The 22,072-nt window shown below is 43.1% G+C and overlaps 1 protein-coding gene across 4 annotated transcripts in view; it reads left to right on the top strand.

Annotated features, from left to right (window-relative positions):
- MTUS2 (microtubule associated scaffold protein 2) overlaps window positions 1-22,072 on the top strand; it is a 325,349-nt gene that overhangs the window by 18,084 nt on the left and 285,193 nt on the right. For 3 of the 4 annotated variants that reach the window (XR_010387294.1, XM_064504963.1, XM_026108925.2), the window contains exon 3: window positions 16,433-16,780. The exons of the other annotated variant lie outside the window; for it this stretch is intronic. The gene's annotated coding sequence lies outside the window, so the exon portion shown is untranslated. The remainder of the gene's footprint in view (window positions 1-16,432; window positions 16,781-22,072) is intronic. 4 annotated transcript variants of the gene reach the window in all.

Genomic DNA, 22,072 nt, shown 5'->3' with positions numbered 1-22,072 from the left:
GTGCTAGTAAACTTTGTGAAAGGGCTGCGGCAGCCAGAGAGCCAAGAGATAGGCTGGAGCTTGCAGTCTCTATGACAGCAGTATCCTGCCCCTTTGAAGTTTACACATTTTGATAAATACAAATCCCAAATTAATATTAGATAATGAAAATCTTCAGCTGATTAACTTGACAACTATAGAGCACTCCAGGGAAGTCAGGAGACTTATGCCCTCTGTTGGGTGATCAGTATGGGTGTTGCTTTGTTCCCTGTCATATGATAAGCTTGTATTCAGCATTAAGACTGCTAAATCATCCATCCTGTTTCCTTTTTGGAGTAAGTGTTAATAGTGTCCAGAAGATGTTATGGCAGGAGGTTGTTCAGTTTCCATCTTAAACTTTGAAGTCATTTGGTGTCAAAGGCCCTCCATTTTATTTTTCTAGTGTCTTAACACATCAAGCTGAACCTGATCCGTTTATAATCTGCTAGTCTCTTGTACTGAAGTAGTATCTGTGGAGCTGGAGAGTTCTGAAATATAAAAGGCAGGACTATTGATCCTGATCACGTGTGTATATATAGATTTCTGCCTAAGTCTTTGAACTTGATAGTTCTGAACAGTGAATAAATTAAGTAGTACATGCTGGTCCTCACCTAGGATTTGTATTCTGGACAAATCACTGTCTCATTCAGATCTGTAGCTGCCACAAGTAAGTTATTAATACTAAAACATGAGCATCTTTACTGTTAGCTGGTCTGAATGCAGTTAGGACTGCAGCTATACAAAATCCGGTGTTTCAGGGCTTTGTAGACTTTCTCAGGGCTTCATATGCATCCATGTTCTCGGCTTACTGTCTGGCTGGTCTGAGCTGGCTAGGCAGTGCCGGGTGGCTGGCAGTCCTCCCTCATCCAGGCATATGCTATGGCCCCATGCCCCTCCAGAGGTGGGATGTGGTGGGAGGGTGCTTCTAGGCTTGGGTTGAGTTGATTCCCAAACTGCTGCTTTTGATCTAGCTTATGTTCAAAGAGGGGACTAGACCATGGGTATGTTAGAAGGATGAAGATAAAACCAGTTTCCCCCACATCCTGGTCTTTCAGTGGTATTATTTTTCACAGAATATCAGAGGTTGGAAGGGCCCTCTGGAGATCATTTAGTCCAACCACCCTCCTCAAGCACACTTTAACAGTAATAGCTCATGGTGTCATCACACTTTTTTTGTGTATTTTGATATTTAATGAATTTTCTTCTTTGCCTATTTTGCATGCATATATACAACTTGTATATAAATTAAAGCTACATATACAAATAACATGTATGCATGTATATATTAGTTTTTCTAATCCTTTCAATTTGAGCCTTTCAAAAGTTGAACTAACAATTGACAAATGCATCTTAATTTATTTTTTTATGAGGTTATGAAGGAGGGAGAATGACTTATGATTATTGCTTAGTTGTTCAGCACTGAATTTGTTCTAGTTATCCTTGCTTTCATGACTTGCAGGTAAATAAATGTGGACAAGGTTACTTTTCCTGCTGGAAGTAAATGGGATGATAACCTGGCCTTTATATACACATGTATTTTTCTAGCATTCAAACAATCCTTGTTAGATCTATATATATTTGGGCAAGTAGCTAGGAGCTTCCCAGAAGAAGACTCAGCAATAATCCTTTTCCTCCCATATTAATTTTTTTCTCTGCAATGTCTTAATTCATATTACATCACTGAATGCTGGCACACAATCCTTCATATTGATTTTGACTTTCTGGAGAGAAACCTGTCAGGGTTTTCTTTTTATTTTGAACATTTTGTCCATCCACATACTACTCTTGGTATGAACCATCATCATGTATGAAGTTCTCTGAGAGTGTCAGGCTGCTTCTTGTTTAAATGAACTCAACTTAGGGGAGAAAAGACCTCTTCACTGACAGAGCAAACTATTCAAGAAATGTAGGAAACTTGTAGTCTGTTCTCAGTTTTCAGATTTACAGTAGCATTCTCCCCTTTCTGTCTGCCCCGATGCTGTTTACAAATTTGTTCCTGTAAAGTTCAGTAGCTTATTAATTTGACTTGCATTTAAACTGCTGTTTCTATGGAGCCAAAAGAACATTGCATGTTGTTTCCATAAAAAGTAGAAGAAAAATAGTGGTTCCATTTCTGAATACGGGAAAGATCAAAAGTACACCTAGAACATTCCATTAAAAGAAAAAAAAATCTCCTAAGTACTTCTGAAGAACATATTTGGATGTTAATAGATGTTTGCTAAGGATTTCCTGAATAGAGGAAACTTGAGTGTAGGTATGTATCTTGTTTTAAAATGTATTTTTTTCTCAGCTTTCACTCCTAAGGATAATAAAAATATTTCATATTTAGATGTGTCATTTATAACATGTTTATATAGTTACTCATATTTACTTTGTGCTACTTCTAGATTAGATTAAAATACATGAAACTGGACCTGTCACAGCTTTTTAAAAAAACCCTGCATTATTCTGTCTTGAATGCATGTTCCACTCATACTAAATTTCAAAGACTACTTTGCTAAAATGTCCTAGGCCATTGGCTTGCGTCTGCTAATCCCCTGTGTAGTGCTGTAATAGGATATATATTAGAACTCTGGGGACTACTGATAAGATTCAGTGAAGATGATGGGACTTTGAAGGATATGAGAGGGATTGTGTTCCTAATATTGCAAGTGGTAACATAATGAAGTAGAAGAATGCTTGAGGGAATAGGTGAAGTATCTTGAACTGTCTTCCCACATCAAACTACCCCAACTACGTAGAACTTTGTTGCACAAAACTCTTGTTCTGTGTCGTAGGAATGATAACCTTGCTATGATAATCGGTGAGAATGACAAGCTTTGCCTGTCTTCATCTTCTGCACCCCGAAAGTCAGTTTATCTCATGTTGATAAGTCTCTTTTTTGGTCTCAATTCATTCACCCATTCCCTCACCCTTTCCTTTAAATTCCTGCCCTGACTCCCTTACTCTCTCCTTGTTTGTCCTATTATCAGTAAAAAATATTTCTGATCTGTCATCTTGTTTGGTTCCCCTCCTACCTTGTCACTGCTGTCCTTTCCTTCGCCTTGTTTCTGCCCATCACTAAGGCTTCAAACACTTCTTTGGCCCCACCATGCACCTCCCTGTCTCACAGCTGCACATCCCCTTCCACTGTGCTCACCTCAGCCAAGATCTCTAACATCCTCTGAGCTTCAGTCCCTTTTCTTCTCATTTTCCTGATTTTCATATCTTTTAGGCTAATCTTGAGGAAATAACATTTTACAACTTTTTTTGTCATTGCTTTTGTAATTTAGCCTGCAAGCCCACAAATTTCTGCTGCAACTTTTTGATCATGAATAAGCAAGTATTTCATTTTGATGTTTTCATCTGAAACATTGTCAGCCCCCAGTCCACAGGTAGCATTTTGACTTATTGAACTGAACAACAAAATGTTTTGAACTAGTTTGACATCAAATTTTACCTGCATACAGTGCTGCAGTACTTCATGTGACTCATGAGTTAGAGGTCATGTGCTCTTGTTTGTCATGGTGTATCACATCTCCTACCTGCAGTCCATCACCACTTGACTGGCCAAAGGGGAAGGCAGCCTTGGAAAATGTCCTATTGCTAAAGTTTTCACTTCAGAATCACAGAATGGTTGAGGTTGGAAGAGACCCCTGGAGATTATCTAGTCCTACCCCCTTGCTCAAGCAGGGTCACCTAGAGCACATTGCACAGGGTTGTGTCCAGGCAGGTTTTGAATATCTCCAGAGGAGACTCCACAGCCTCTCTGGGCAACCTGTTCCAGTGCTCTGTCTTCCTTCCACCAAAGAAGGTTTTCCTCATATTCAGATGGAGCTTCCTGTGTTTCAGTTTGTGCCTGTTGCCTCTTGTCCTCTTTTTGGGCACCACTGAAAAGAGTCTAGTCTCCTCTTCTTGACACCCTTGCTTTGGATATTTGTATACATTGATAAGATCCTCTCTGTCTTCTCTTCTCCAGGCTGAACAGTCCCAGCTCTCTCTGAGAGATGCTCCAGTCCCCTAATCATCTTTGTAGCCCTTTGCTAGACTGTCTCCAGTAGTGCCATGTCTCTCTTGTACTGGGGAGCCCAGAATTGGACACAGTATTCCAGATGTGGCCTCACCAGGACTGAGTAGAGGGGGAGGATCACTTCCCTTGACCTGCTGGCAAGACTCTTCCTAATGCACCTCATTACTTTGCAGCAGGTCAACCCCAAACTGTATTGATGCATGGGGTTATTCCTCCCTAAGTGCAGGACTCTGCACTTGCCTTCATTGAACTTCATGAGGTTCCTCTCTGCCTATTTCTGCAGCCTATCAAGGTCCCTCTGAATGGCGGCACAACCCCTGGGGGTATCAGCCACTCATCCCAGTTTTGTATCATCAACAAACTTGCTGAGAGTGTGCTCTGTCCCGTCATCCAGGCCACTAATGAATAAGTTGAACAATATTGGAGCCACCACTACCTACAGGCCTCCAACTAGACTTTGTGCCACTGAGCACAACCCTCTGAGCTCTGCCTTTCATCCTGTCCTCAGTCCACCTCACTGTCTGCTCATCTCGCCTGTACTTCCTGAGCTTGCCTATGAGGATGTTATGGGAGACAGTGTTGAAAGCCTTGCTGAAGTCAAGGGAGACAACATCCACTGCTCTCCCCTCATCTACCCAGCCAGTCATTCCATCATAGAAGGCTCTCAGGTTGGTTAAGCATGATTTACCCTTTGTGAATCCATGCTGGCTACTCCCGATCACCTTCTTTTCCTCCACATGCTTAGAGATGACATCCAGGATGAGCTGCTTCATCCACCTTTCCATCACCTTTCACCATGGAGATGAGGCTGACTGGCCTGCAGTTTCCTGGCTCTTCCTCCTTGCCCTTTTTGAAGACTGGAGTGACACTGGCTTTCTTCGAGTCCTCAGGCACCTCTCCTGATCACCATGACCTTTCAAAGATGCTGGAGAGTGGCCTAGCAATATAACATCTGCCAGCTCCCTCAGCATTTGTGGGTGCATTCCGCTGGGGCCTAAACGATCCCTAACCCAATCCTCCTCGACCAAGGGAAAATCTTCCTTTCTCCAGACTCTCTCTCTTATCTCTAGGCTCTGGGATTCCTGAGGGCTGGCCTAAGCAGTAAAGACTGAAGCAAACGAGGCATTCAGTAACTCTGTCTTCTCTGTATCCTTCGTCACCAGGGCACCTACCCAATTCCAGCAGCAGGCCCACATTTTCCCTAGTCTTCCTTTTGCTACTGATGTATTTGAGGAAGCCCTTCTTGTTGTCCTTGACATCCTTTGCCAGATTAAACTCCAAATGGGCCTTAGCCTTCCTCATCACATCCCTGCATACTCTGACAGCATTCCTATATTTCTCCCAAGTGGCCTGTCCCCTTTTCCACATTCTGTATACTTCTTTATTCTGTTTGAGTTTTGCCAATAATTCCTTGCTCATCCATGCAGGTCTCCTGCCCCCTTTGCTTGACTTCTTACTCACAGGGATGCACCAATCTTGAGCTTGGAGGAAGTGATCCTTGAATATTAACCAGCTCTCTTGGACCCCTGTTCCTTCTAGGGTCGTAACCCATGGGATTCCTCCAAGTAGGTCTCTGAAGAGGCTGAAGTGTGCTCTCCTGAAGTCCAGGATTGTGATGCTACTTACTGCCCTGCTTCCTCCTCACAGGATCCTGAACTCCTCCACCTCATGGTCACTGCAGCCAAGGCTGCCCCCAGCCTTCACATCTCCAGCCAGCCCTTCCTTGTTTGTTAGCACAAGGTCCAGCAGCACACCTCTCCTCATTGGTCCTCCATCACCTGTGTCAGGAAATTATCATCAGTGCTCTCCAGGAACCTCCTGGACTGTTTGTGCCTAGCTGTGTTGTCTTTTCAGCAGATATCACGGTGGCTGAAGTCCCCCTTGAGAACCAGGGCCTGTGACTGTGAGGCTACTTACAGCTGTCTGGAACTCACTGACTTCCTCTTCCTGATCAGGTGGCCTGTAGTAAACACCCACAACAGTGTCACCAATGTTAGCCTGTCCTTTAATTCTTACCCATAAGCTCTCGACTCGCTCTTCATCCACCCCTAGGCAGAGCTTGCTACATTCCAGCTGCTCTGTCATATTAAAGAGCAGCTCCATAACCTTGCCTTCCTGACCTGTCTCTCCGAAAAAGCATGTAGCCATCCATGACAGCATTCCAGTCATGAGAGCTATCCCACCATGTCTCTGTAATTGTAATGAGATCATGGCCGTGTGACCACACACAGATCTCTAATTCTTCTTGTTTATTCCCCATGCTGTGTGCATTGGTGTACAGGCATTTCAGAGAGGTAAGTGAGCATGCACGTTTCCCAGGAGGGGTGCAAGAGGATCCTCCATAGTCGTGTCCTATGCACACTTCCCTGGCTGCATGCACCTGCTGGAGGCACCCCAACTTGAGCCACATTTTGCTGACTACCCCATCTCTATAACTCTCCCCTTCCCCCATCTTTCCTAGTTTAAAGCCCTCCTTACAAGGCTGGCCGACTTGTTGGCAAAGACACGCATGCCCCGCTTAGTGAGGTGGATCCCATCTCTCCCCATCAGTTGTTGATCTTCAGACAGGGTCCCATGGTCATAGAAACAAAATCTCTGTTGCCAATGCTAGCGGCGCAGCCAGTTGTTAACTTACAAAATCCATCTACCCCTCCTCCCGTCCTTCCCCCATCACTGGCAGGATTGAGGAGAAAATGACCTGGGCTCCCAGAGCCTTGACCACTATCCCCAGAGCTCTGAAATCCTGTTTGATGGTTTCCAATTTGCCCTTGGTATCATTAGTGCCCACATGGAAGAGCAGCAGAGGGTAATAGTCCAACGCATGGACAAGCCTTGGCAGTCTTTCCATGACATCCTGTATTTGAGCCCCTGGCAGGCAATAAACCTCTCTAGACAAGAGGTCAGGTCGACAGATAGGTACCTCTGTCCCCTGCAGCAGGGAGTCAGCCACAACAATCACTGCTTCTTCTGGGTGTTCCCACATGGCACAGGGTCTGTCAGCCCAGTTGCTTCCCTTGAAGCCATGCCCAGCTCCTCCTCAGCCTGGAGGGCGCTAAACCTGTTCCTCAATTGCAAGTCTTCAGGAGGAGTAAGAGCCTTTCTCCTCCTACGAGAAGTGACCAGTTTCCAGCCTTCTTCTACAGTGTTATGATGTGCTGTTTCATACGGCACAGAGCCCTCCTGCAACTCCACTGCTGTGGAGGGGCTGGGATATTCTGGAGCTGTATATTCTCCGAGAATACCCTGTCTATCTCTTGCTCACCTTCTCGGATGCTATGCAGTCTACTGACTTCCTCCTGTAACTCCTTTACCTGACGACACAACTCGTCAACAGCAGCACACCTTCTGCGGGAGAGCTGACTGTCAGCCCAAGCCTCACGGAGAGGCCCCAAGCACTCCTGCAGCCTGAGAACTGTAGAGCTGCATCTGCTGTCAGAGGGTCTGTCTGGGTCGAAGCCTCTGACACAGCTGATGCAGCGACTCCAGCAGCTGGGGAATGTGCTCTGTGGCATGTCATGACCATATCTGAGGAAGCATACGCTACTAGGACAGGAAACGAAGGTGCCTTCTTGTGCCCTTCTGTGCGAACTGCTGCGTCTGTTCACTGCCTCTGCTGGCTGTGCTCATTACTTACAAATGAAACATAGTGAAGCCTGTATAGTTTCATATGGATATGAACTGGAAAAAACGCTTTGGTTCAATTGGAAAAAACTTCATTGTTGTTAAACTGACCTGCAATTGTATTAGTAGTGGTAAAATCACAGTCATGGAAGTCTAGATGTAGGCAAGGCAAGGTTTGCAGAAAGGGAAAGTTTCTTTTTCTAATGAAAGAAGGAAATGGCTTTCAGAAAAGACTGCCCTGTGTTTTTTTTTTCCCCCCAGCTATTTATGGGTCTCTTCAAACCTTGCCATACTTGACACATTTTCTTCTTCATTTCTTCTTTTCTTGGGAAAAGTAAATATTCTCAGATTTACATTCCTGTTGAGAAAATTCCTGGGAAAAACGTTTCAATTGGAAATACACTGATTTTTGCTCAGCTGTAGCTTGGAAATCCATCCTCTCCTCTTCATCCCAGTGGATTCTGGGGCAGCGGTTGTCTCTTTGTTCCTGATGGGGATTGACCTGGTTTCACCATCATTCACAGTTGCACCTACCACTGCTAGGTCAGCACTCTGCAAGACTACCTTTTTAATCCTGACCTGCCTCATCTCCTACCATGCTATTCTGAATCTTAAACTGTCTCTGATACCTATCCCTGGATGGCTCATTGGTATTCAAGTATTCTCCTTTTCTTCCCCTCACATTTTGCTGCCATAGCCACAGTGGAAAGCACAGCTGACTACCTCATGTCCACTCCTGCAGTGCAGGTATTACATGCAATTTGTCCCACTTCAAATCCTATCACTTCTGGCCTATCTTCCCTGCTGCACCACTTTCTGCTCTGACATCCTCTGCTGGCTTCCCTCAGTGGCCAAGAATGTAGAAAGTGCTTATCCTCAGACCTGAAAATCCTCCAGCTTCACCTGCTCCTCTATGCTTGCTCCAGTAGCATTCTTGGCCAATGATGCCAGACTCGTCAACCACTTGTCTGTGCCTTTTGCAGCATTTTATTCTTACTTTGTCTATAGGTGGGGGCACTAGTAAAAAGCTTTGCTGTGAAATAAGTTTTGTGATATTCAATAGTGCTAGGTCAGTTTTAATCTTGATCTTCCAATTCTGCAGAAACTAGCAAGAATGTTGGAAAATTGAGTTTTGTGCTCTCTGACACGGGTGTTTTCTGGTAATAGCTACTCTTTTCCAAAAGGAGAATCATTTATCAAGTGAACTCTCCAGATTGACTTCAGGGTTTTGGATTTTAATGATTAAAGATAGCATAACAGAATATTTGTCATGAATATGTAAGAAAACTGCTTGGGGCTTGAATGTCTTCTCACACTTTACAGTCTGAGACAGCTTCAGCAACTTAATGATTTTACACCTGAATTATACAGCATTTGGTTATGGGCACTTGATTTAGGAGGTTCTTTTATTTGCCACTTTGAAATGGTATGCTTTAGTGTGGTGCCTGAAGCAGGGTGGCATTATCTCTGGAAAGTGGGACTTGTGTGCTTACTGATGTGACCCTGTATTTCTTTCTGCTGCTTAATGCTCTGGGAAACTGGAAAACTATGGGAAACCCAACTGTGTGAAGAAGGATGTTTCAGCAGACAAGCTTCCTCGAGTCAGCTATCAGCATAGCAACAGGTGACCTCTTGGCTGGTGCAGGTTCTGCCAACTGTTTGTGTGATTAGTTCTGTTTCTGCCCATTTAAATTCTATTACTGCATTTTTGGAGAAGAATGGGCAACTTCATCATGAGGAGATTTTGTAACAAGCCCCAGTTCAGCCCTTGTCAAGAGGTTCATTAGTTTCACTAACCATTTGGATGAATCTGACTACACTTCTGATTCTGCCAGGGTTTGCTGGCTCTTCCTATCTTGTGTGTTTTAGGACTGGTCATTGGACATCTTGCCAGAACTATCATTTTCTTCTAAATAATCTGAAAATGTTGTGGATATCACATCTCTATCAGATTATATTGAGAATCCCATCTTCATATATTTACAAATTGCATAAAAATGTGGTATTAATGAGTTGAGGCCATCAGGTCTCCATTGTTTTACTGTACTGAGAACAATCTGTGCCCTCAGGTTGTAACTGGGACAAAAAATAATTGATGTTCTATTTCAAATTAGTACGCTGTAAATTTTATTTTTTGTAAACATTGTTAAAGGGATTTGGATAGAATTACTGGTTTATAGAAATCCAAACTGTGTATGGAATAAAGTACATTGCTTCTGTAACAAAGCTGTCCTATACCATGTTCCTGGAGTACAGATTTTTGAGCTGCTGGAGTTGTAAAAACTGCGATTACTTGCAGTACTTCTGAAAAATGCACACTTAAGTCATTGGAAGGACCCGAAGAAAATGCTGCAGGGCATATTCGACTTGATACTCCCTGAATCTGGTCTCTGAGCTGGTTGCTTATACATGGTTTGAGGATGTAGTAAGGAGGGTGTTGCTGACTGTCTTGCCTTCATTTCCCGAACAACCGGAAGGCACTGCAGTGACCTGGCAAAGCTGTGGCTGCATCTGGCCCACCAAGTGATCAGTCATCTCAGGGGAGTGGCTACCTCCATACAGGAGGGTAGGGCAAGACAGGCTCCTCTTTGACTTTAACTGTGCGAGGCAGGTGGTTGAAACCATATATAGCTGCTATTCACTAGAGAAGGAGGTTCTCAGTACAAATGTTGGACCTTTCTGTTTAGTCTGCAAGTCTTCTAACAGGTAGTATTTCCTTTACTCAACCCCATACTCAATACTGGAAGAAGAGTCCATCTTTTGTGAGAGCAATTAAGTGTGTGGACTTTGTCATCAAAGTAAGGTGGGATAGTTTATGCAACCTTATCTTGTAGCTGTAATAAAAGAATATCTGCCTTATGAAAAGTCTTTAGATGTCAGAAGAAATATTTTATTCTGATGAGAATAATTTCATATCTGGTGAAACCCAGCCTTTTTTGCTGCTTATTACCTCTTATATTCTAAGAGTTCATCTCAGGTGCTGCTGTTCTTCTGAGAGGCCGAAGAAAATTGCTTGGGACATACAAAAGAATGAATAGGAAAACATCTCTGACATGCAATGTGTAATCCTCTTATTAAATATCAGTGATAAGCAGAACCTTGATCTATGTATGCTACAGTACTTTTGGTAGTTAAGATATTTTATTAGCATGGTGACTACCCTCCCTTCTCAGCTATGTGAATGCTTCTTATTTACACACCTCTAGCTCTTCTCACTCCTAACAGATCATTCAGCAGATCATTCTGGCCTTTGTGGATTGCAGGAGGATACTCTGAATGACACACATCGCTATACAGGCTCTGGCCCTGTCTACAAAGAATTGTGCAGAAATAACATTAAAAATGTCTGGCTCGTTCACAAACTGAGCTTCTTTTATTTGTTAACTATTCAGGTCTGAGTGTCTTTGGATATGATAACAAGCCACAGAAGGTGTACTGAGTGAAATGAAATCTATTACCACGTCTCAAGTCTGTCATAGCCAATTTAACCTAACCATGCAAGAGAATTCTTTACAGCTTCAGCTACATCTTAAAATGGTACTTTTTCTTAAATTATGTATGAAAAGAAGTGATACAATCAGTACAGTATCACCTGTCATTTAAATTGGAATCAGCCTTAATTCCTTCTGTTTCTCTATTCTTATTTTACTAGGTCATGCCATGTTTTGTATTTAGAGGTAGAATTAGTGCAGAATGGAAACAAGTAAGCTTCCAAGAAAACCACGTGGCCAACAGGACTGTTTGGGAACTTGGTCAAGAACAGAATGTGGGAATTCGTCAAAATCAAAGTAGAAGTGTTTTGTTCCCTCTTTCCAGCCAGCTCTAGTGAGAATGGCTCCTGAAAGAAGTAGGCTTGGAGGAAAGATTATTTATGTTAAAGGACAGAGTCATCTGGGTGAGAAGCATGGTTTAAAGCTAAGTGGAAATACATAGAGGAAGATGTGAAGTTGAGGTTAGATGAAAGAGGCTAAGGGGAATAGTTAGGTGTGAACACTAAAAGGACACTAAGAGAGGGATGGGTAGAAATAGACTTGGAGGGATGAAGAGAAAGTAAAATCCAGGAACGCAACAGAAACTTTCAATGAGGGAGGTGAAATGGTCTGTGGTATGATGGAAATGGGTACTACCCAACACAGGCTTTATCTGAGTGGTATATATCATGGTCTCAGAACAGAGCTGGAAGGCATCACAAGTCATCATCTTTTTTTACTCCTCTTCACCAGGGCAGGATCATGTGCACACTTTAAAATGTTGCTGACCCATTTTCATGTGCACTGAAGAGAATGCATGCCACTCATTAATTGCATGGGTACTCTTTTAGACTGGCTGTGCTCAGGCATCTGGAAATATTTAATTGATACTAAGCATGACTAGAGGTTGAATCCAGGTACTCTAATAGTTCCTTCAATACAGATAACTTGGTAAGCAGCCATGTATGTGCATCAAATACCAGTATCAGAATGGGCAAATCAGTCCTTCAGGAGAAAATCTCTCCATGCTGTTGGGTATAACTTATCTTTAACAGCACTTTAAATGAACTTAGTTGTTGTTTTGTTGGAGGGCACTTGGTTTTTAGCATCCACAGAATTGGCAAGGAAAGGTAGCTAGAGAGAAGGATTGATTACTAATTGGAGCACCTCTCTTGGCATTCAGATTCTGGTTCTCACCAGATGTCTGCTAGTGATGTGATTCATGACCTTTTGGCAAGTCACTTGACACCTCTGTGGTTTTATTTCCCTGTCTGAATTATTATCCTTAAAGCTGGAGCTAGAACAAAAAGGCTCATGCTTTTAGATGAAAGAGTTTTTATGCATAGTTACCAATATTTATAAAGCTTTTCTTGTGTACAGCATGTGCTATCATGTCCAAATAAGAATATCAGCAAAAATAAGAGTGGGAAGAGCAGGCTTTTTCTGGACTGACTGGAAAGTTTCCACTGTTTCCAACCAATTTTAGAGAACTTTTTTATGAGTACTGAGAATTCCAGTTCTCCGTACTGGACTGGGACATTCTATAGCATTAAAAGTTGGCAAATCCAAATTGATTCAGAAGAAAAATCCCTTTCACATAACAGGTATAACTGTAGCATTCACAAACTGTGGCATGTACATAAAGCCGTGCGCACCAAACATCAGTAAAATCCACAAAAATGATGATAGTTTTCTGTATTTAAATACTTAAGAAATATGCTAGTGGTCACAAAACCAGCAGCAGAACTAATGAAGCTTGGTTTCCACTAGGTGAGTCTTATGGTTAACCATAGGTCTTATGGTTAGTTCACTTTTAAACTGTATTATGCTAAGCCCTTATTATGCATCAGAGAAGCCACATGCAGGAGAGCCCTTAGAGAAGCCATAATTACAGGGGAAACATCAATCACAGCTGCACCTTATTAGACAACAGACAATCACCATGGGAGAGAAACCTTGATGAAGAGGTGAATTCCTTGGTGTCTCATAAGATACTAATTTCTGTTGCAGCTTTCCCATCATTAAGCTCTTTCCCGTGAAGGTTTTCTGTTGCCCTATGAAGTTAAAGCTTACTTTATAACCTTTTTTTCAGCCTTTTTTTGTAAAAGTTCTCTCTCCCTAGTCACCTATGTTCACAAAACTTGTGGAAACTCAACCCTTCTAAGTTGCTTGCGACTGGCCAAGAAGTTCAAAAGGAGTTATGCACATCACATACATAAGCTGTAGTTCTTGAGAACATACTTAGAGGGATATAAAATAAAATCTCACACATAACAGCTCGTTCAGTCTTTAACTGTTGGAGCTGAGATGCGGGAGTGATTATCCCACGTATGCCCTCTCCATTACACTTGCATCATCCTCTGAAGTATTTGGTTCATATTGCTATGCAATCCAAGAGGGCAGCTCCTATGAAAAATACCTTCACTTTCTTTACAGGAAAATCATCAAAACATAAAATACCAGCAGTGAACATCTGAATATAATAAATGGCAGTTGTAAATTAATCCTCATTGGCAGCTTCCCCAGAAAGGCTGGAGATGAAATGTTCATGGAAGAACCGAGGAGCTCTTCTAGACCTCATGATGGCTGAAGCAAGCCAATGGGGGCTTTTACTGCCACTTCTGTGACAACTTTCCAATCAAGGGGGACTTTCAGCTCTAGAGCCTCAACCTTGCAGATGCCACAGACACCAAATTTACTTAGTTAAAAAGCTGTTCAGGAACTGAATGTTAAAATACATTATAGACAACTGGACTTTCTCTTCCAGATAGTTGTTATTTTGTAGGGGGAATTGTATGTGTTGATACCAGTGGAAAACAGATTCTGATGCTGATTTTAGCTTGTTGCATCTGTTGTCTGCAATAGACAATAATGTATTATTCAAATACTTTCATGTTAGACAAGAGATGATTAAATATGCAATTGTGCATTTATTTCTGAAGCAAATGTGATGATGTTTTTTCACAAGCTGTGATTAAAAAACATGTGAAATGCAAAATTTGATCTTGGTGACACACAAGTCCTAATAGCTGACATGATGTAAAGAAAGCATTTCAGATTCTTATTTTTAGTGGTATTGCCTCTGTTCTCAGGAACCACTTGGATTTGCGTTGTTCCTGTTGTGTCCAATTTCATACTTGGTTCTTGGGGGTTATATTCTTTGTGGTTTTGGTTAAAACAGGTTTTGTATGTTTCTGTTATGTTGCTGTGGGCTTGACTTATGAGAAATGTTGTTTGTCACCAGTTATCTTCCTGGTAGAAGACTGGTTGTCATCTCTTTTGCTGACTTAGGTTTCTTTGTGTGAGACTGAAATTCATGGTATTTCAGCAGGTAAAATAGTGTCTTTTGCATCAAGGCTATATTGGTAAATAAGCAATATGTGTATTGTTGCCTACAATAAGCCAAAAGCCCATCTGTTACTGTTCTTGTTTTCTTACCCATCATTTAAATGGTAAACATCAAACCATGAATACCTCAACCATGTTCTCCCCCTTGACAATGAAAATGTGATAACTGTTCACCTTATTGTGAAAATACAAAACACACATGCACAATTATGGGAGTGAAAGCACAAGCTGTTTTATGGAACATAATTATTTTCAATAAACTGCCCCAAACCCCTTACTTCTGACCATGCATTTACCTGCTTTTCAAACTTACTGCTCCATTGATTTCAAAGGAAGAACCCCTGACTGATATGAGTGTAAAAAGAGAGAGGGATTACACTTTTGAGTTTCTTTCAACCAAATCTCTTTGATTTTAATGGTACACATGTGCTTTCTAGCTATGTTTAGTGAGTTTGAAAAACTCTAATTTAAACTACAGTGGATTGCCATAATACTACCTCCCAAGTACTGTCATGCTACATTGGCTCTTGTCTGCTGAGACCTCATAATCAGAAAAACAAGCAGTATTTCTTAGAAAAAATAAGTTTATTGTGTTTTTTCATGGAAAACAGTAAAAATGTGCCTGAGAACTGTTTCTGGGCACAATATTTTTAAACTTAGCTGTTGGTGTTGCAGTTGTTTACATGAAGTTCGTATCCCTTTATATCTCCGTTCTCATTCAGTATTTTTTGACTTCTGGACCTAAGATTTTATTTTTTTTTCAGCCTTATGTCAACAGCCATTTATTTTAGAGTATTTGAATTAATTCTCTTGCATGGTTTTTGAATTCTCAGATCTTAAAAAATATACTGTTTTTGCTGATCTTCCACTATAGTAGAGACAAATGAAGGAGGATAAACAAATAGTAGGTTTTCTCCAAGCAACCTTGGTAGTATGATCAGCTCTGGATTTGTCTCTGCTAGCGAACCCCGGCATGCCTGGGAACGTAGCCAGGCCCTGGGAAGTGGCTGTCTGCACAGGGGAAGTGCTAGAAGAGTCCCTGGCATGAGTTTGGCCCATGCCAACCAGTTTTCTCCTAGTGAATTCCCAGGCATGTTTTGGGAGTTGGAGAGTCCCGGGGAACGTTTCCTGCAGGTGGTTTCCATGTTTCAGCCATAGCTTGGAGCTCGCCTCCGTCCTAGGGAAACTTCCTGGGTGTATTTGATTTACTGGATGGCTGTAGCCTACGAGATTTCCTAAAGCAACCTTGACTAGTAGCATTGCCAGCTGGTGGAGAAGGCAGCAGCCCTCCTATAATAGCAGCATTAGATGGTAGGTCTGTAGGAGTCTCTCCTGTGGCTTGAGGTAGCGGTGGCATGGCAGAGGAGGACAGCAGCATGGCTCCTCTCAGTCCCATCGCCACATGTGCACTTGAGACACTGCACTCGTGTCACTTAGCGTTACTCGTGTGCTCCCCAGTCCTCTTCTCCTTTAGGTCCCTCTCCTCGCTAGCATGTGCACAGTGTCACTCCTCTTGCCGCTCTCCCCTGGTGCGACAGCAGCAGTGATGCTCACCTTTTTCCCTTTGCCTTTCCTTCCCTTCATTCTTTTTTTTTCCCTCAGATTTGCTTAGAATTGTCTCTTCGCAGACTGCTGCCTCTAGTTTGGTTCAGAGGATCCCTGCTGGTCTTGGTTCAGTTCGGGCCATAGGGTTGCTCCATTTTGACAGCAGCCACAGGCTTGGACACCCTGGGACTGACACCACAAGGGGTGAGGGAGCAACTGACTGATCGTTACTGCTGAAGTAGTGTCAGAAAACGTGATTTTCAATCTCTCGTTTCCCAGTGCATGTGCAGTCAGGTGAGATCATTTTCCTATTTTAGAGGAAAATCAAATTTTTTGCCATGGCGATGGGGGGAGACAAAGGAATATTAAATGGTGACAGCTGGGCAACCCCCTCATATTTATCTGTTTCACGTTTCTGCAGATATGCTGCCAAAGTGACAGGTGACAGCTCTGCAGCTCTTGTCGCCTTGTGGACTGGTAAGAGCAGTAAGGAGAACTGTGTGATGCCCTGTGCTTAGGCGATATTTTCTGGGCAGCGGTCACTGGCTTTCCCTGCCGGCGCAGCAAGGGATCTGTGAGCGGTGGCTTCCTGGCAGGATTGTGGGAACAGCACCAAAACCCCGGGCACACAGTGTGCAGGTTTCATGCTCCGAAGCAGAGCGACGCCAAGATGATGCCGTCTCCTGAAGCACCTGGCCTTGACGGTGCCAGAAGGATTTTTTCCACGTGAGGTTTAGATCTGACGGTGACCATCCAAGGAGGATGCTTGGTGAGTCTGCAGGTCAGCTACTGGTTTGGGTGCAATCGTTGCAGAAGGGAGATTGCAGGCTTTCCCCCCACCCACCCCGAGCCAGCTCGTTCTCGTAGCTATTTTTGCCTGCGCTTATCTATAGCATCATCCCCATTGCTCCCGTGCACCTGCCAAGCATGCAAAGCAGGCATCGCTGTGGCAGCCTCTTTCTCTCTCTCTCCAGCCTGTAGGAGAAATGCCTGGATTGCTTTTTTAATTGTTTCCGTGTGTCGAGCATTGGCGGTGGGAGAGCGAAGCTGAAGACATGATTTCAGGGGCTGGTTGTCAGGTCGGTGGGTCCCGGCGGGCTCCTGGCTCCCGGGGGAGCTCGTCGAGTCGCGGTGGCGCGGGGGAGCGCGCCTCTGCCCAGGCTCGGGCTGCCCCTGCTCTGCGCCTCTGCCTTTGAAGCGGTGCTTGTCCCGGAGCGTGATGAGGTCTCGGGTGATGACCGACTGTCCAAAGTTTGCATGTGAGAAAAAAGACCTGGATCTGGCTTGCTTCCAACGGAGCTCAGAGCCAAAAGCTGGGCAGCTGGGTGAGTTCGTGCCAGCCAGCTTATCCGATGTGGGATTTGTGGAGCTCTTTATTACAGACTTCGAGTTATTCAATGTAAAAACATGACAGCGGCAGAAATCCTAGTGTCTATGCGCTATCTATACCCTGTTTGCTACCTGTATGCTGTATGTGTTGTTTTTGTTTAATTTGTCTGGGCTATGCAGTAGACTGCTCATGATATTTAGTATTGGGTTACATTTCACCCTGGTTCGTGACTTTGTTCCCAGCTGGGAATCGCAGTGTTTTCACCTAGAGTCAGACAAACACACACTCAAAACTCACATGCTGCTTTTGAGTCTTTATTAAGACACTGTTTTGAGCAAGTAAATTTTGCTCAATTTGGAAAATTGGAATTCAAGCATTTCATTTTCTGCTTCAGTGCATGACCTCTGAGGCACCGGAGCACAGGGAACCTATTTTTAACATACTGCTCCTGGTCCTTAAAATACAAGGTGTGGACATAACAGGATAGAGTTTCAAAGCACCTTCCCCACAGTCACTTTATTAGAAAGGTTGGAAAAGAGATCAAATAATTGGAATTTTCTTCTTTTAAATATTCAGGTTTTAAATGCAGATTTTCTGTTTTTTTATTTTATTTCTTAATATTCAGATGTAATGCTGTTAGAACTCCCCATATAGTTACTTTTATCCTTCCACTAACAGAAACTATTTTTGTAATATTTAAAATATGGTTTGGATGCTGTCTTCCTCTAATGATATTTGTGTTTGCCAAATCTTTAATTTATATATGGATTCTCTTGGGAATATCTACATTTTAAATTCTTTGGATTAGAAAGAATTATTGCAGTATGTGGAGAGTATCTGAATATCTAAATTAATGTATTGTCTCTTTCAGTATTTGTAAAATACCTCTATGCTGTAGGCAACTATTGATTTGCAAAATTAACTTTAAACCTTAGTAATTTTTAACACTTGCACAACAGTTTAAGGATGCTTGTAGCTGACTCCTGCCCACATTTGGGCTGAGATTGCTTTGCCCTACTGCCTCTGGGCTGGATGATGTTTCTGGCCAGAAGCAGAGTCCTCAGCTTTTTAGCGGAGCTTGCACCTGGACTGTGAAGTTAAACCTGGCAGCTCCAAGGTTTGCGTGTTTGATCCTGATTCTTTGAAGCTATCCACCTTTACTTGGGATAAGTCAGGCAGGTTTGTACACAATAGCTGTGTACTTAAGCTTTTTATCCAGAAGTAAACAAAATTCTGTTTTCTCTCAATACATGAGTACTGTTTACTAGTTGTTGCACAGCACTTCTCATGGGTGGGTAAGAAAGTCCTTTACAAATGGGGTCACTGTCACTACACTGCTGTCCACATTCAAGAAGGTAGCACAAGGGATGGGAATCATTCTGCCTCATTTTAGCCATCTAAATGTTAAGCTGATCATTCAGGCTCTTACCACAGTCAAAGGGAAAGATGCATAAAGTCATCTCAGAGTCACTCTCTGGAGGAGCTTAGCTTTCTGGCTCCCTCCCAGGCCCTGGTACCCTGCTCAGACAGGCTGGATGAGTGTTCCTTTGCTCACACACTTATCTTTTGGAGCAAATCAATTAATTCTCTCTGAGACAAAACCTCATTAGTTCTGAGGACAGTTTACTTAGGGGGCTGCTCCCTGGAGGAATTACAGAAGATACCACATCAGGTCGGGTTCACAAAATCATGTATGTTCTGTAGTGCTATCCCAGCAGGAGGGTTATCAAATGCACCTATATGGCTATGCCTTACTCCAGGACGTGCAACACACACCCTTCATGCAGTAAAAAATGCTGCTCTGTTAAGCTGCAACACAGACCTCACATTATATTGGACAATTTGAGTGGAAAAACTACTTACTTGCTACATGGTGCCTTGAGACCTGGGCCAGTGCTTGACGTGTGAATGTGACCAGGTGGGTGTAGACAAGTGTAGTCACGCGGGTGGTTTGTGAACCAGAGAACTCTCCATGGGGTGGACGTCTTTGGCAGGGTAGGCGCAGCCTGCGTTGGCTAGGGAAGGTGCTCGCACAGCTAGGCTGGACGCGGTGCATTTCAGGCAGCCAACAGATGGAGAAAACCTTACCTGGAACGACTTGCTCAAGGTCACTCAGCAGGAGAGTGGCAAAGCTGGGTGCAAGAGCCAGGCCAGAGTGTTACTTGGTAGGACACCTCACCTCCCCAGCACCAAAATAAACCTGCTTCGTTTGCTCTGTCCACGTTCCTACATGGTTATGGAAAACCTGATCTAAATGCAGGTGTCACAAGGCCTTGCAGGAGGTCTGGCTGGGCAGTGTTTAACACAATGGCTGCATGAGGATGGAAAATCAGGCATGCCTTCAGGATGAGAGAAAAAAAAGAGGGAAAAAATGTTTTTTTCCTAGATTTTGCAAAACATCACAGCTAAGATCCTGTTGTATAGCAAAGGCAGCAGGTGCTTAGTGCTGTCAGAATGGTCATGGTGGTCTTAACTCATCCTTTTACAAGCCACTAAACCACCCAACATTTGTGAATGCTGCTGGAGCGCACTCCTTTGCATGCCAGTTCCTATGGTAACATGATGTAAGAATGTCTAAAATAGGTACAGTGCTTTGGAACAATTATTATTTTGATCTTTCCCCCAAATATCTCCTTCATTGCCTTTCTGGCTTAATTTTTAACACATTACAAAGGCCTTTGTCATTATCTGGCAAAAGCGTACTCAGGATAGCCTAGGTTTCTGCATCCCGGGGTCCGATGCCAGTAGTGGGGAGCTCCTGCCCCCCCATCACCCTCACTCAAGGGAGTGGCAGGTTGTGGGTATAAGTATCAAAACATGCATATATATACAGAAGAGGGCTTCCCTCCAGCTCTGTGTCTTCCCCGTATTGTGAATGAGACACTAAGGGATGGTGGTTTGTGGGACCAGCTGAATGCACAAGCTTTTGCCCAGCTCCTTTGAGGACCATGGACGATGGCAGGATGGGAGGGAATGCTAGGGGTCACCTTGTCCGGCTGCCCCTCCCCGCTCAGAGCAGTGGGATGGATGATGTCCTGCAGGCTGCCGCATGTGCTGTGGTGGGTCGACGTGGGAGCCCACCACGGGCCCTTTGCAACAGGTCTTGCACAAGAAACTGCTTGCCAACGTCTGCTCTCCCACAAGAGACCTGCACCCTGGGAACTGAAGACAGTACTGTGCTTTTATTTTTAAAGCATATTTCCGTGGTGCTTCCATGGTTGCCAGATACTTAGATAAGTATTTGAAAAATAATGAGCGTTGTAAAGCTAGCTTCTCTGTTAAGACAATCTCCCTGACTTAAAAAATCTCAAGATTTTCAAAACAGCTGAGTTCCATTTTCAAAAGCCACCTTTGATGGGAGAGCTTTAGAAGAGCTAGGGCTAAATCACTCAAAGGCTATATTCGGAGGTAGGGCCTGATTTTTGCTCATTTTTAGGTGTCTGGCCCCAGAAGCCAGTGTTAGGCACTGAGAGTGAGCTGGAGATGCATCTTTGGCATTTAAGGGGGAAATAGGCACTTAAATCCAGAAAAGTGATTGAGGAATTTTTGGGCAGTGCCAAAACCCATTGAGTCCCTATATTCTGGGTATGTAGTTCCCTGGATATCTACATCCTTCAGACATTTCCTGGTCTGCAGAGCTGCACACCTGCCCTTTCTGTATGTCCCTGGAGGATCTCAGCAGCGGATGTAATAACAAAAACAGGTTTGAAGTAAAAGAGAGTTGACATTGGAGAAGTATTTTTCCTGACTGCACATCCTAGTACAAAATGTATGACAAAGAGTCATGATGGTGCAGCTCTAGCTGGCAGGATGCTTCCTATATTAAACCATATTTTTAGCCATCTGAGAAATGTGGGCATCTGTTTGAAACCTATTCCAAATAACCAGGCCAAATTCTGCTCATGGTTTTACATCTGTTTAGCCAGTGGGCAGCATCCTGTGTAATTGTACACCATGTTTTATGTTGCTGTGTGTTAAGTCCTTGTATGGCATTTTGCATGCTTATGGTTAGTATAATGACAACATAAGCTCTATTTTATTTTGGTGTAACATGAAAGGCCAGTACAAGAACTATGAGTCTAAACTAATGAGTCTAAAAACCAAACAAAGCTTTACAGACAGATTTTAGGGTGGCTATCACAGTGGAATTAAACCATTCATTAACCAAGCAGACAAATTAAAATGTAAATACTGGTCCAAAAAAGTATTTTGAAGCTTGTCATTTGCATTTCACATCTGCTAAGATCCTTTCTTACCTGAAGAATAGTCACAGGCCAGCACTAGAGCAAATATCAACAGAGTTGAGAATTGCAAAAGCTGGAGCGGTTGTGGATTATAAAGAAAAATTGCTCTAATTAATGTTGTTAAAAACAACATGGAAATGAACGGCTGAGGTTTTGATTGCTTTGGAACTGGGCCATTGTAGATGTAACCTTTGTAACCTAATTGATAAGTTCATGCGTATACACAGTATCTGGGTCATTCACATTTAACTTAAGTAGCCTGGAAATGAGTACAGTAAGACTTTCAAAATGTGTTGCTTGTGGCAGGTCTCTTTCTCCCACTCCTCTTTCATCTACCCTTTTTTTTGTTGAAAAAAACCTCAACAATATATGCTAAATTGAACTAATAATTGACAAATAAAATGCTTAATAAACAGCTGCAATGATGAGAGAGTAAGAGGTGACTGGAGATACATATACCTGCAAGTATGAGGGAGAGGTATTCTGA

The sequence above is a fragment of the Dromaius novaehollandiae genome, chromosome 1, assembly GCF_036370855.1.
Source record: "Dromaius novaehollandiae isolate bDroNov1 chromosome 1, bDroNov1.hap1, whole genome shotgun sequence".
In the NCBI taxonomy this organism is placed as follows: domain Eukaryota; kingdom Metazoa; phylum Chordata; class Aves; order Casuariiformes; family Dromaiidae; genus Dromaius; species Dromaius novaehollandiae.
This window is presented reverse-complemented; position numbering and strand designations above follow the sequence as displayed.